Source organism: Ursus maritimus, unplaced genomic scaffold (assembly GCF_017311325.1).
Source record: "Ursus maritimus isolate PB19 unplaced genomic scaffold, ASM1731132v1 scaffold_25, whole genome shotgun sequence".
In the NCBI taxonomy this organism is placed as follows: Eukaryota; Metazoa; Chordata; class Mammalia; order Carnivora; family Ursidae; genus Ursus; species Ursus maritimus.
In genome coordinates, this window is record NW_024425008.1 from 6,253,738 (window position 1) to 6,267,069 (window position 13,332).

Genomic DNA, 13,332 nt, shown 5'->3' on the forward strand with positions numbered 1-13,332 from the left:
AAAAGATGAGAGACAAGTGGAAACTTCTTTTTGCCAGCTTTAAGTTCTGTACAATGTTTCCTGGGCAATTTAGTATTTTCAAAGCTCAGAATTAATGCAAAAAAAATAAACCCGTGATGAACAAAATGTCTAAATTATTGAATAGAAGCAGGATCTTCATGACACATTGGGGTGAGGTAAGAAAGGTGACTCATGCATGGATAGCATTAGATCCTGACTTCACTTAAAACTTTGATATTTTGTTCATTGTGGCATTTTGGCATTAGTTTTGATGTCTTAAGTGTTGCATTAAAATATCACCTACTTTGGTTACTGAGTTTTTTGTCAAACCCTTATGTCACCCTACATGCCCTAGTCCTCACATTGCTGGGCATGCCTTCTAAGGTTACCCTACTCAGGGAAGCAAGTTGCAAGGGAATCAAAGCTTCATATCCTCTTTCTCCTGGAGCTCAAAGTTTGCTGCATCACATTAAAAGAACTACATGTTTCAGAGATTTCTGACAATCCAGTCCCTGGGGCCATGGCCCGAGTTTCATAGTCCTGTCCCATAAGGGTTGTACCTTGGTGTAGAATGGAGGATTTCCCATGTGGTTTCTTGAAAGATGTGGAAGATGTATGCCCAGAACTCTTTGGGGATTTTGCTTGTCTCAAAGAAAAATCTGACAATCTGCTGTGACTTGCAAAAGTATTTTTGTCATCAGTTAATCCAGAAAAATGTATTTTCTACTTTAGATGTACATCTGTGTGCAGTGGGAAGGTAGAGAACTGACAGAAGCTCTTTGCACTGGACAGAAACCTGCACGTGGAAACAGAAGATGTGGTTGTTGATAGAGCATTGCCATGGTTTCACTGTATGATTCCTTTCCCCCTTTCCCTAGCTGTTTAGAGGTGACACAAGGATATTCTTGGGTCAGGCGTCAGCCAACTACAGCCTGCGTGTCAAATCTAGCTTGTTGCCTGTTTTTTTGTATGCCAGTGGGCTAAGAATATTTTTTACATAAATGTTTAAAAAAGTCAAAGGAAGAATAACATATCAGGACACGTGGTGAAAAGTGTATGAAATTAAAATTCCAATCCATAAATAAAGTTTTATTGGAACAGAGGCCTGGTCGTTCGTGTTATCTATAGAAGCTTATGCTCTCCCACAATAGGACTGAGGGGTTGCAATGAAAACTGTGTCCTACAAAGCCTACAATACTTACCATCTGCCTCATTACAAGAAAAATTTGCTGACCTCTGACGAAGATCATCCTTAATCTGGTTTCAGCTTTAAAAAGATGATAACATAACCACTTGTTGGGCCAGAATGGGTGACCCATTAACCCTCCACTTCCCCAGTTGACCATGCTTTCTGGCAATATTTTAGGGGTCTTTCTTTCTTATTTGTATAACAGAGGGGAAGAGCCATTTTGTAGCACAGGGGGAAACTTTTCTTTAAAGAGTTTTCACTACAAAGAATAGTAATTAATATCACTTAATTGATTTAATTGATAGAGGAATGGATCTGTACCCTTTCTCCTCCTAAGAAGAGGCCGATACAGCTGGTAGGAATATACATGTAATGGTTTTTAAATTAAAGTGGCAAGAAAATGGCTAAAGAGATTCTCAAGTGTACATTTATGCTCATGCATTTGAGCAGAAAACTCTCTCGCAGTCTGTTATTAAATTAATAATTCAGCCAACATATACTTATTGAGTATTTAAATGCATAAAACACTGCTCTATTCCCTATATGCATACGAGAAATGTAGAAGACAACCTCTGTCCTCAAGGAGCTTACTGTCCAGATGGGATGATAGGATTTAAATTCCAAACAGTAAGGCGGCAACCAAAAGGTCATACGTTGCCACAAAGAGTATTTGCCCGGGAGGTGAATGGTCTGGATTCAGTGCGTGAGCCACCGACCCTCAGCACTGTGATGACAAACAAGCCATTTCTCCTCTCTGGGCTTCAGGCGATGATGATGGCTGTGTGAACAAATGACGTCTAATGTGTTGTCAAGAGTTGGGTTGAGAAGTGTAGACTACATAATCTATGGAGAGCTTGATAAGCCAACACAGTGGGTGCTGTGCTTGACACAAGGACAACAGGGGTGAGCCTTCAGGGACTGAGCGTCCCATAAGGGAAATAGAGACGCACATGGGTAATTATAGCCCCGTGGATCAAGTGCACCAACGGGGATAAGCACAGGGGACTGAGGACGCCCAGAGAAGGAACACCTGATGGTTAGGAGAGCTTTTCTGAAAAAGGCTGTGCCCGACATCCAACAAAAAGTTTAAAAAGAGATGGGATGTGGTGGAAGAATTTTCTTGCAGAAGGTGATGACTGGAACAAAATCAGGGAGACAGCGACAACAAATGACAAAAGTAAAGAGACAAAATATAGCATAGCATGTGTGGGGAAATGTTCATCTGCTCATTCATGTCCCTGGGCACTCATGGTGTGCCGGGCCTGGCTTGAGGCTCTGGGGACACTGCGCAGGACAAAGCTAAATCCTCCACCCCCAGGATTTCATCTTAGTAAAGAAGAGAGAAAATTGACAGGCAGATAGTGTGATTTCAAGTAAAGATAACAGTTATAGAGAAAAATAAAATGAATGATGGGGGTGGAATTATTGTTTTAGATATGAGGTCAGCAGAAGTCTGTCTAGGGAGGTGAAATTATGTCATCATTAAAAATTCATAATAACAATTCAAAACAAATAACAGTTGTGGGGCGTGCAGGGGAGGTCAAGAGTGGGTGGTCACTGGGGCAGATTACCGAGGGTGTCAACTGGAACGGTTTGGATGCTGTTGATGGGTCAGTTTGTAATGATGAAAGCATGGTGGGGCATCTGTGAGGAGGGTGGAGGATGGAGGCCACCGAGTATGTGCTGTCCCAGGGCCCAGGATGCCCGTGCTGAGCTGTGGTCCAGGGCAGGGTAAGTAGGAGACCCCAGGGCGTGGAGGAGAAAGTGAAGGGGTTCCTCCACCTAGCAAAGAGTTTGTGTTAGTTCAACAGAGTGTGAGTGAAGTGCACAGGACCGAAAAGCAGCACTTGAAGGCTTGGATGCCCCCCCCAAAAGAAAGAATTACCCCAAGGGCATGGTTTTGTGGTTTCTTGATAGGATGTGGACGGTGCTTAAGCAGGAGGCTATGGTGTCCAGCTAGCTTTGGGAAATTGTCTGACCATCACCTGCTCTGGTCCACAGAAGTCAAAAGTGCCAGAGATACTGCAGGTGGGAAGAGTAGAGGAGGGGGTCACCTGCACAGAGGGTGTAAGCATATGAAGACACCCTCAGGATGGCACAAGAAAAGGAACACCCTGATCTGTCTTCTGTTTCCCACCGTTAGAACTCTAAGCGGCCCAGGAACTTCTAGGACTTAACCCATTTCCAACACTAGGCCCCTTTGCTGAGAAACTTCCATCTCTCTCATTAGTTTCTTTTGTCCGCCAAATCTTTGTTCCCAGATGAGGACTTAACTGGGTGCTGAGGTCTAGGTAGAATTGAAGGGGGCAGCCCTGAGGATGGGGAAACAGGGATCCTGGTAGCCAGCAGAAGTCTCCAAAGGTAGGCAAAGCTCTTTGCGGGGTTGCTTCTAACCTGCTCATATTTTACAGGAATTTATTTTGAAAAAGCACTGGTCAGTACCTACCAAAAACCAAGTTCCATGCCCCAGATATTGGGGTGACTAGGGTGGTGCTTCATAATAGCTGTTGGGGTAAGGAATTAACTGATTGTCTCATCAATTGGTTTATGACCTACTTTTACACATAGGTCCTGCTGCTCTGCTTTCTAAACTGTGTAGATTTTCCATCCGTTAGCAACACAGCTTGCCATGTCTCCAGGTCCTCCTAAGAGAACATGATCTCCCCTTGTCGGCAGTGCAACTTTGACCAAAACCCACCCTTGGAGAAACGGTAGGCAAAGAGTGTGTGAGCACGTGTTCTTTATCCACTCATAGAAGTTGCTAGGTTTCGTTTTTTTATGAAGTCAGGTCCATGGAAAACTCTCGATTTGGACCACTTTGTCTAGTGCTTTGCCAAATCACCTCTGTTGAGTTGTGCTTCGCTGCATCTCTGCATTTTATTGAGAGTTGTTATGGAAAGTGGTCATATGCAATTTGGCATGCATTTATTCTGAAAGCGAGTGTTTTGGACTTTGTCCATGATGCTGACTGACTCTCCCCAGAGGATTTGGTGTGTGCCCTTTTTTTTCCTTAAAAACAAGACAAAAATAAAATCACAAGTTCACAATCAGCCATATTGTCCCTTTGCCTTGGCTGCCATGAACTCAGGGTCAAGTTGGCCCCAAGGAGGAGGGATTATAAAAGTTCTGGGGGTGGCTGATGCTGTGTCCCCTCCTACTTTTCGTAATATCAAACTTCCACTCCTGGCCATTCATTGTTGAGGCATGATATTCCTTCAGATTCGTCCCCTGGTGGATGTCCAAACAGCGGAGCTCAGTTGAATATTAAAACAGACACAATAATGTCTTCTGTGTGGTTTTAGGCGTGCATTAATCCAATCTTTTGATCTAGACGCTAAATTCTGGAGAGGAGGGGAAAGACTTCATATTTTGTTCCTCCTGCCTGAAATTTCTAGAACATTGATGAGCTCAGAGTAAAAGCTTAATGAATGTTATTAATTCTTGAACATTTAACAGACATCTGATTGGCATCGTGTCTTGGCCACCCTTTCGTTGGGCATCGGGATTCCCGCTCTACCACACTTACACCCCCTTTGCCCTCATTCCACAGGTGAAGACAATACCCCAATAAAACCGTCTTTTCTTTCTTTCTGATCAGATACAGACCATGAATAAAGCTCCTGGGGACAAGGATCTTACATGTTTAATTTTTGTTGACCCTTTTGCCTGGCTTATTGTTTAGCACAGAGTAGGTGCTCAAAAAATACTCCTTGGGTGCTTTGTTCTGTGTAAGGTGAAGATAATGATAATCCTGCCATCTTCTGCCTATGTTAGGGAGGACCTATTTTTGATCCTGAAGTTTGCTGGGGCACTCTCATTCTTTGATTAGAAGGGATAACACAAAGTAATTTTCATGTATAATAGTCATCATTGTATATCTGACTTTCTCCCCAGATCTTCCCAGACACCGCCCATGCTTACATCTTGCTTGTGTTATTTAAGTGGTGCCCAGGGGGCAGGACTACAGCTAACTTTCTGGCTGCTATAGCACCAGTGTGGGGAATTGCATCGGCTTGCTCTGGGAATGCCAGCTAGCTTCCTGGCAAATCCCTCTGGTGTGGTTTTCAGGTCTGTACTGGGAGGGTCCAGACACCCTGGAATTCTGTTGCTTTGCCTCCATTTAGCATTCCCTCCTCTCAGTCCCAACCTCAGGATTGGCCTGGAGCAAACCTGGGATGATGATGGGTCACTGAGACAGCTGAGTTCTACCCAGAAAGTGGGCTCCTTGTTGGTGTTCTTACCTCTATGATGTCTGCGGTATTCCTGTCTCTACAGCTGACAAGCTCTGAGAAATTAGTGACTTCATTCTTGATTTTAGATTCTTTTTCCCACACCCCGAAATGGGCACAGATTTTCTCCTGCCACCTCCAGCCCTGTGCCCCTCCCTATCCCCTCCTTACACCATCACCAGCAGTCAGCACTTTCCAACTTGGTGAAGGCAGGTGGGTAAGTAGTTGATCCATTTGTCCATCCTTCTTCCATCTGCACCTCCCTACCATCCCCCTGTTCCATCCTCATCACTGGAAAAAAACAAGACTGTGAGTGTATATTTTGCTCCAATACTCAACATTCAGTCAATACTCAGGATGGTGGGGGATAGAGTTAAAGGAAACATCACATTTGCCCATAAGTGTCTTATAACCTATTACGTCGGATTACATGAAATTGCCAACACTTGGTTATTCTTGACAATTCCATAAAGTTCATTCTAATAGTCAAATGAAAGGCAAAGGGAAATCATTCAGTGAGTGAACGCTCCAAATTAGGCCCTGTGTTAACTGACGTGGATGCATCCAACAGTTCACATTTCACAGCAGCCTATGAACATCCTCACTAAGGAGCTGAGATTCACAGAGGTCACGTTGCTTGGACAAGGTCACACGTTTAGGAAGTGTCAGAGCTGCGATGCTCATGCCCATCTCCTCAGCTCTGAAACCTGTGTCTACGTCATAGTTCTGCAAGGGCGAGGCTCTGCCTTTAGAATGACGAGGGCTCAGAGTGGAGACTCAGGGGTGCTGGTCATCACAGGTCCTAGGAAGTTCACATTTTGGATACTCATACTCAAGGGTAGTGGTCAAGGCTCAGGCTTAGTTGGCTTGCATAAGACCACAGAGCTCGTAGGTGCTGGAGTGAGAGCACAATCCTGATGTGACCACAGCACACGAAACACTTTGATTGTGGCCTAAAGGTACATGTCCTCACAAAATTCCCATGTCGAAACCCTAGGCCCAGTGCAGCTCTGATTGGAGATGGGGCCTCTAAGGAAGTAATGAAGGTTATATAAGGCCTGAAGGGTGGAGGCATGGTCCTACAGACTCAGATCCTCCAGAGAGCTTCCTTCCCTCCCTCTCGATGTCTCTCTCCCTCCCTCCTCGTACTTGTGCCCAACGAAGGCCACGGGAGGGCTCCGTGAGAAGCTGGTGGTCCACAAATCAGGAGGAGAACTTGCAACAGAAACAGAATCAGTCAGAACCTTCTCTTGACCTTCTAGACGCCACAACAGTTAGAAAATAACTTTCCATTGTTTAAGCCACCCAGGCTGTGGTACTTGTAATAGCAGCCCGAGCAGACGAACGCTGCCTTCCGAACGACGACTATAGGGAGCACTTGGCTCACTCAGTCGGGAGAGCACACGACCCTCGATCTCAGTGTCATGAGTTGGATCCTCATGTTGGACGTAGAGTTTATAAAATAAAATAAAATAAAATAAAATAAAATAAAATAAAATAAAATAAAATAAAATAAAATCAACATTAAATGCATGTATTCATTCGTGCACCTGACCATCCCCACACCACAAAAGGCACAGGTGGGTCAGTGGGTCCCAGTGCCCTGAACTCATGGGTGGTAATGACACACGGGGGGCAGCCAGCAACATCTCAGGAACCAGGACTGACTTCAGCCTGACACCTTTTGCTCCAGGAAGAGAGTTATTCAGATTATGTATTGTTTTATTCTTGTGGAGATTAACTGCTTCTTCTGTGTTCATAACTACTGATGAACACCGGTGCCCCCTCCACCCCATTGGAGCCTGACTGGGACCTTGGACATCCCTAGGTCTCAACTTTGGTTCGATGCCTCTCTGCCTCCTGTGGAGGTGATCACCGTCCTCTTCATTTCCAGGCGTGATGGTTCCGTTTTCGTTGTGTGTGTGTGTACCACTGGTATCCTTCCTCGTTTCCTAATTAAAAGGAAGTCCCTGTCACTGGTGGTCTGGGGGCACAGGGAGGGCGAGGGATGGTGGGGAACACGAGAACACCGAGGCCTGCCAGCCACTGTCTGTCTCAGCGTTCGCATCTGCTGAAAGGCACACTTTGAGCCTAGAATTGTCTGCAGCCCATTTCATTGGCCCCGAGCATCCCCATCGGTGTGGCTGTCCTGTTTGTAGAAAAAGCACAAAGAGAGCATTGCTGCAATCAAGTATGGTCTATTTTCAAGCCATCAGGAGAAGAGAAAATCAAAGAAGGACAGGGAGAGGGCTTAAGGCTGCTGGAGGCCCACGGCGGGCTCCGGTCTTCTCCAGAAGGGACTGGATGGTGTGCAGAGTCTGGGATAAGCAGGCGAGGCCAGCGCGCCTGTGTGTTTCATGTCCGTGTTTGATGCTTGGGATGCTTCTATTTATAAGCTTTATGTTCTCAGATGGGACAACGAGAGAGACTTCTTTCCTGGCACGTCAAGTGTTTCATTTCCTTCTTTCCATGTCTTTACAATTAAGGACATGCACACCGAGGCTGAGGCCGGGGTCAAACTGTGTTCGCCTGCGGCCCCCAGCAAGCAACTCTCACGGGAGCTGGTGGTCTAGAATCAGAGGGGTCTTTGTTCCACAGGACAGCAGCCGCAGGATCCGGGCCAGGAAACCCACGAAGAACCAGCATCGCCGCTGTTGCCGTCCCCTGGCCCTCGGACAGGCACGTGTTCCCGTGTCACGGTCCCTGTAACGATAGACCCGGTGCCACGGGCTGGGCCACGGGCCTCGCTCCCGTGTGACGTCATTCAATGCCCACGTGCCATCGGTGAGGTCAGCGCTGGCTGTAGATCATTCTGAGGAAGGAACCCAAGGGAAAGCGTCTGGAATCTGGAATCGTGTGTCTGAGGCCCCACGGCAGAGCCAGAGCTGGAGACAGGACCGTTGGACTCGAGATGGGCCTTCCCCATCCCTCCCCCACTGCACACTCACCCAGGAGCTGAGCGTGGAGGGGAGGGCGGTTCTGAGCACAAGGAGCCGAGTGTGTTTGTTGTGGCAGGAGGTTTAGAAAAAAAGAAGGAGCAGCAGTAATTATTTTACAGTGAAGGATGCCAGGAGACAAACCAGGGGACATCCAGTGACAAAGTATTAAAGCGGCGTTGAATGCAAAAGTGACTACTTTTTCGGGCAGAGGAGCCAACCTCATGGCTCTGTGGGATGGTGAGGCTGTCACCCAGAGACAGGGTGGGGGTGGCTTTAGCAGCCACTCCTCAAACACTCCACCCTGTGAGTTCCGGCTGCTGGAGACCCAGCAGCCGCCAAGAATGCCCTCTTCTGGTGAATGTTCAGGCAGCCCCGGCCGGCAGCGAGGCGGCCTGAGACCCGAGCTTTCCAGATCCTGGGGAGATCTGCTATCAGACACCGAGCTGCCGAAGCAAATATCACTCCCCTCTCTTTGCCTTCAGCCCCCAAACTAACAAGAGGTAAATCATTCTAAGAAGGGAAGCTCTACCATTGTACAGAGTTTGCTCCCCCCTCTTATTTTTAACCCCGAATAATACTCTCGATGTCATCTGTATATTTATGATAGCTTAAAGACATGGGTGTGTGGATCTAATTAAAAATGTGAAAGGGTTTAGCAGCCTGCTGCTTCCCTGCAACTCTCTGCTTGCCAAATCTTGGCAGCCACGTTGAAATGGAGCCAAGTGTTTAGTGTTCAGCTGAACCCGTGCCAGCGAGCGCTGCATTGTGGGGCTGGAGCCGGGAGCTGCTGCAGGAACGTGAGCTCGCACGGGGCAGGGCACCAGGCAGCACTGGGGACCCCGCCGCGCCCCACTCCCCAGCGGGCCGGGGAGCTGATGGGTGTCTTGCAGCCCAGCGGGAGCCCCGGGCCTGCCCCGCTGCCAGGCAGGACGGCGAGGCCACCTCGGAGGTGGGTCAGGGCTGCAGAGCGCTAGGTGGGAAACTGTCCCAACAGCCATCGCTGTACCGTCCTGGAAATCGGGCCTCTTCGGAGGAGAAACGGGGCTCCGCTTCCTTTCGGCAGCGGGGGTCGGTGTGGGCAGCTGTCTCCTGGTGCGTTTCTGTCGAGTTCCGGGAGTCTCCACTGTAAGGCTGAGCTTCCTTGATGCCTCGACAAGTGTTCCGTGGCTTCTCTCCGCACAAGCGGAGTGCAGCGCGGGGTTTCCCAAACCCCATTGTGCACTCGCATCACTTGGGGGAGCTTGTGACGATGCAGGTTTCTGATCCAACGGGGAAAGGGGAGCATTCATTCTGCCAAGATCAGAACTTGCTAGAAGCGCTTCTGGGCACAGTGACGAATTCAGACTCCAACACTCCTGCTCTTGAGGTTGCTGAGCTTGGTGATTCAGAGTCAGAGAGAATGCTGGGGTGGTTCAGAGAGCTCAGTGTTCTCAATATGTGGAAAGCTAAGGAACACAAAAGCACGTCGAAGACGCCGATTACATGGTATTTCCTCAAAATGTACCAGCTATGGAAAAATTAAAGAGGAAAAGGGACTTACTCTTTCTGTACAGAAACGTTCCCCTGCAGAGAGCGAAAAGCCAGGTGTAAAAAGAGCTGCTAAGATACTTGGGGGGGTGGGGGTGAGGGTAATACGTTCGGGGGGGCCAAGTTGAGGATGAAGGAAGGTTTTGCCGTTTCATTTTATATTGTGTGTGATACTGATTTTTTATGATCACATAGGCTGATGTATTTCTTTTGTAATAAAAAGAAGAGGAAGGAAAAGCAAGACTGTCTCGTATAGGGAGGCTCCAATGACCTGGGGTCTCCCTGGGGTAGACCACTGTGTCCACAGAACATGAACTTTGAACTCAGTCCATCCTGGAAGATAATCTGGGCTCCAGCACCGAGCTTAGGAAAGTTAGCTGATGCTGTTCCACCTGCAGAATGGGGGACCGGGGCCTTCACTGCAGGAGCGGCTGTGGGCACCAGAGACAAATATGTGGGGTGCTCATACCCAGGTGGCCTCGACTGGCGTCCTCCAAAGCCAGAGCCCATCCCCCATGGGGCCAGAGCCACGACCCCCTGATCAAATTTCATCCCGGCAGACAGCTCTAAGCACAAATACATTTTAAATTCTCTGGATGGGAGCTAATCACTTCGGAAGTCACTGAGCCACCTTTCATGATATCAGAGGAGCCTGAAAAAAAATGAGACCCTGGGGAACGACAGAGAATTTTCTTCCTTTGCAACTGGCAAATTTAGACATATGAAAAGTTTAAAATGACATGCCAAATAAATCCAAAGTCGTCATAATTTCGCCAGCCACTTTTATTATGAAACAACACAATGCATGAAGTCAGTGGTACGGAGGGAGATGCAGGTCCTTTGGCCCACGTACAACTAGGGGGCTGATGTTTTCTTACCATCCTAAGCCGGCATGGCACGTCCCTCACCTCGGGGTCTGGATTACACAGAACTCACTGTTTCTCTCACAGAGTGAGAGGCCCTTTGCTCCTGAGAATCCTAGGATTTTTCTAGGAAGATTCCTCTCCAAGAGACTCATTCCTAACATGTGAGCAGGTGACTGTCTAAACCATGGAGGGAAGACACTCAAGGTAAACATCTAATTAATTAAAGAAAACCTCTGTTTCCACCCCGGCCCTGTAAATGTCCTACAATTGAGAAACACACACACTTTTCAAAATGCTTCCAGGCCATGGGGTTCTGTAGCCCAACTGCCTGCATTAATTAAGGTCTGCAAACCTTAAACCACCGCCCTCCCTTCCAATGTCTGTGCGACCACAACCCCTCCACTCTTCCAAGCAACATTTGCTCCAACTTAATATTCTGGTGCTTTCGGGAACAACATTTTAAAAATAAACCATTTTGGCACATTGTCAAAGTCTTGTCTAAATTCCTTCATGACAACCACTCTAAGTGAGATTTTGAAAGCCAAGGGGAGGTGGGGGTGGGGGGAAAAGGAGTCCCCGTTTAGAGTTATAATTTCAGACAATGTCAAATGAGAATGCATTTACAGGTTCCCTCTCCCCTCCTCTAATTCTGCTGTGTGCCTGGAGGGCATCCTCTCCCCACCCCCTGACTCCCACTGCCTGCATCTCCTTTGTCCTCTCTGTGGGGCCTGACACCTGGGTTGCCGGTGACGGGCCCCTACCTCCTGGGACACCTCTTGGCCCAAAGCCCGGGCTGGCCACTGGAGAAAGAAGGGCTGGGCAGAGAAGAGGCCTCGGGCAGGTGTTAAAATGTTGTTCCTGGTCCTCCATAGCAATCAGTGCAAAACATTCTTGTCTGCTCCATTCCCATCAACAACCTGCTCTCCTTGGTCTGTTGCTAAGAGACCAGCCTGTTGTTTACAAGATCCTCGGTGGCGTAGACTTCCATAATTTATAATTTATTATCTTAGTGTCAAAACTTGTGTTGGTTTTTATTTTATTTCGCCATAGATCCAATAATTGTTAGATACAACAAAGGTCACACATCTGCCCGTGGCACCGTTGTTCCTCCGACAGCACCCCCGGCCGCCCCTAAGTTTAGGTGCCGCGGAAGAAAATGCTATTATAAACTGAAGATAAATATCATTTTTGTCCATTAACTTCACGCATTATATGACTGCTCAGGTCAATGGATTCCCTCAAGATTGGTTCACTATTGAAAACATGTTTCTGTCCGACCAAGAAGGAAATGAATTGAAATGATTTCAATTATCACAAGAAAGGAGTTGAGTCTTCTTGCTGTACCCTTCAACACCCCCTAGCTCAGCTCACCCGTCCTGTCCCCACAAAGTTCAGGGCCACGGACATTTACCCGGTGCTCGAAATTACTCCTGAGCCATCGTTGGGCTTTGCAGGTACACAAAACAGCCTTTGGAAGGTATTCTCGACTCACAGCAAATAAATCAATTCAGTGAGGAAGTGATGGCACGAAGAAAGGAGAGTCGTTTAAATAAAACAGCTCAGTTGCAACACAGCCACTTAAAGAAGAGAAATCTTACACGTTTGTAATCAGGATCACTGCTAACCTTTCGCGTGCCAGGCACGAGGCTGAGTGCTTAACCTGGAGCAACGGATAGAAATCTCCTGACAAACCTATGGGGGAAATTCTGGGATTAGCCCCATTTTAGAGACCACAAAATCAGGGCGGTTTTAGGTAAGTGGCAGACCGTAGCCCAGGATGAGTGACCCTACGGGCATTAGTCTCACGGAAATTAAAGGAGAAATCCGGCATGAGCTGAGCCGTTTATGGTTTATTTAAGAAGCGTTCATGGACATTTGACAAAGCAAGGAAATTCACATAGGTTCCAAAACCCTATCACCACATTATCTTTCTCTGTAGTCTTTAGAATCTCTCTAGAAACCACAGAGCATGAGAAATTTCTAGGAAGGGCATTTTATTTTCCCCATCAGAGGACCTGGCAAATTCTTACGGTATTTTACTGGGAATTAAATTTGTTGTTTTCCAGAAAGTAATTATGGCAATAATCCGCACTGGCATTTTTACCGCTTAATTCCTACCTACTCCCTGCTGGCGACATCACGCTGTGTCCCTGGCCAGGACATCCCACCCTGGAAGGGTCTTCAGGACCATCTCTGGTTGGGGTTGTTGGCTTCTTTTTCACTGCTGTGGTGAAAAAAACATAAACAGGCTCGAAACCATTGACCATCCAAGAAACAGTCCGCCTCTTGATGACTTAACCATTTCTCAGACCTGTTTGATTTTCTTCCCCCAAGCAAGGAGTTAAGTCTTCTGTAAAAGTGCAGACTCTTTGCCTGGAACTCACAGATACACCACAAGCAACAGGAAGGGGTGCACATATCCCTCAGCTCGTCTTCTGAGAGGAGCCCAGAGCCCCGTGAAGGTACAGATGGGGTCCTACTCATCTTGGTAGCTGCATCCTAAGTGTGTACATCTCTTACAATCAAGGATCAGAAGTTGTGGGTTCAATTCCCCGTCTACCTCTTCGCAAACGCTGTGAACC

At 47.4% G+C, this 13,332-nt stretch overlaps 1 long non-coding RNA gene across 1 annotated transcript in view; it reads right to left on the reverse strand.

The window, feature by feature from the left end:
- Nucleotides 1-13,332, reverse strand: part of LOC103669558 — a 47,543-nt gene that overhangs the window by 26,744 nt on the left and 7,467 nt on the right. Inside the window, exon 2 of the long non-coding RNA XR_570337.2 lies at nucleotides 12,869-12,974. This is a non-coding gene — a long non-coding RNA (uncharacterized LOC103669558). The remainder of the gene's footprint in view (nucleotides 1-12,868; nucleotides 12,975-13,332) is intronic.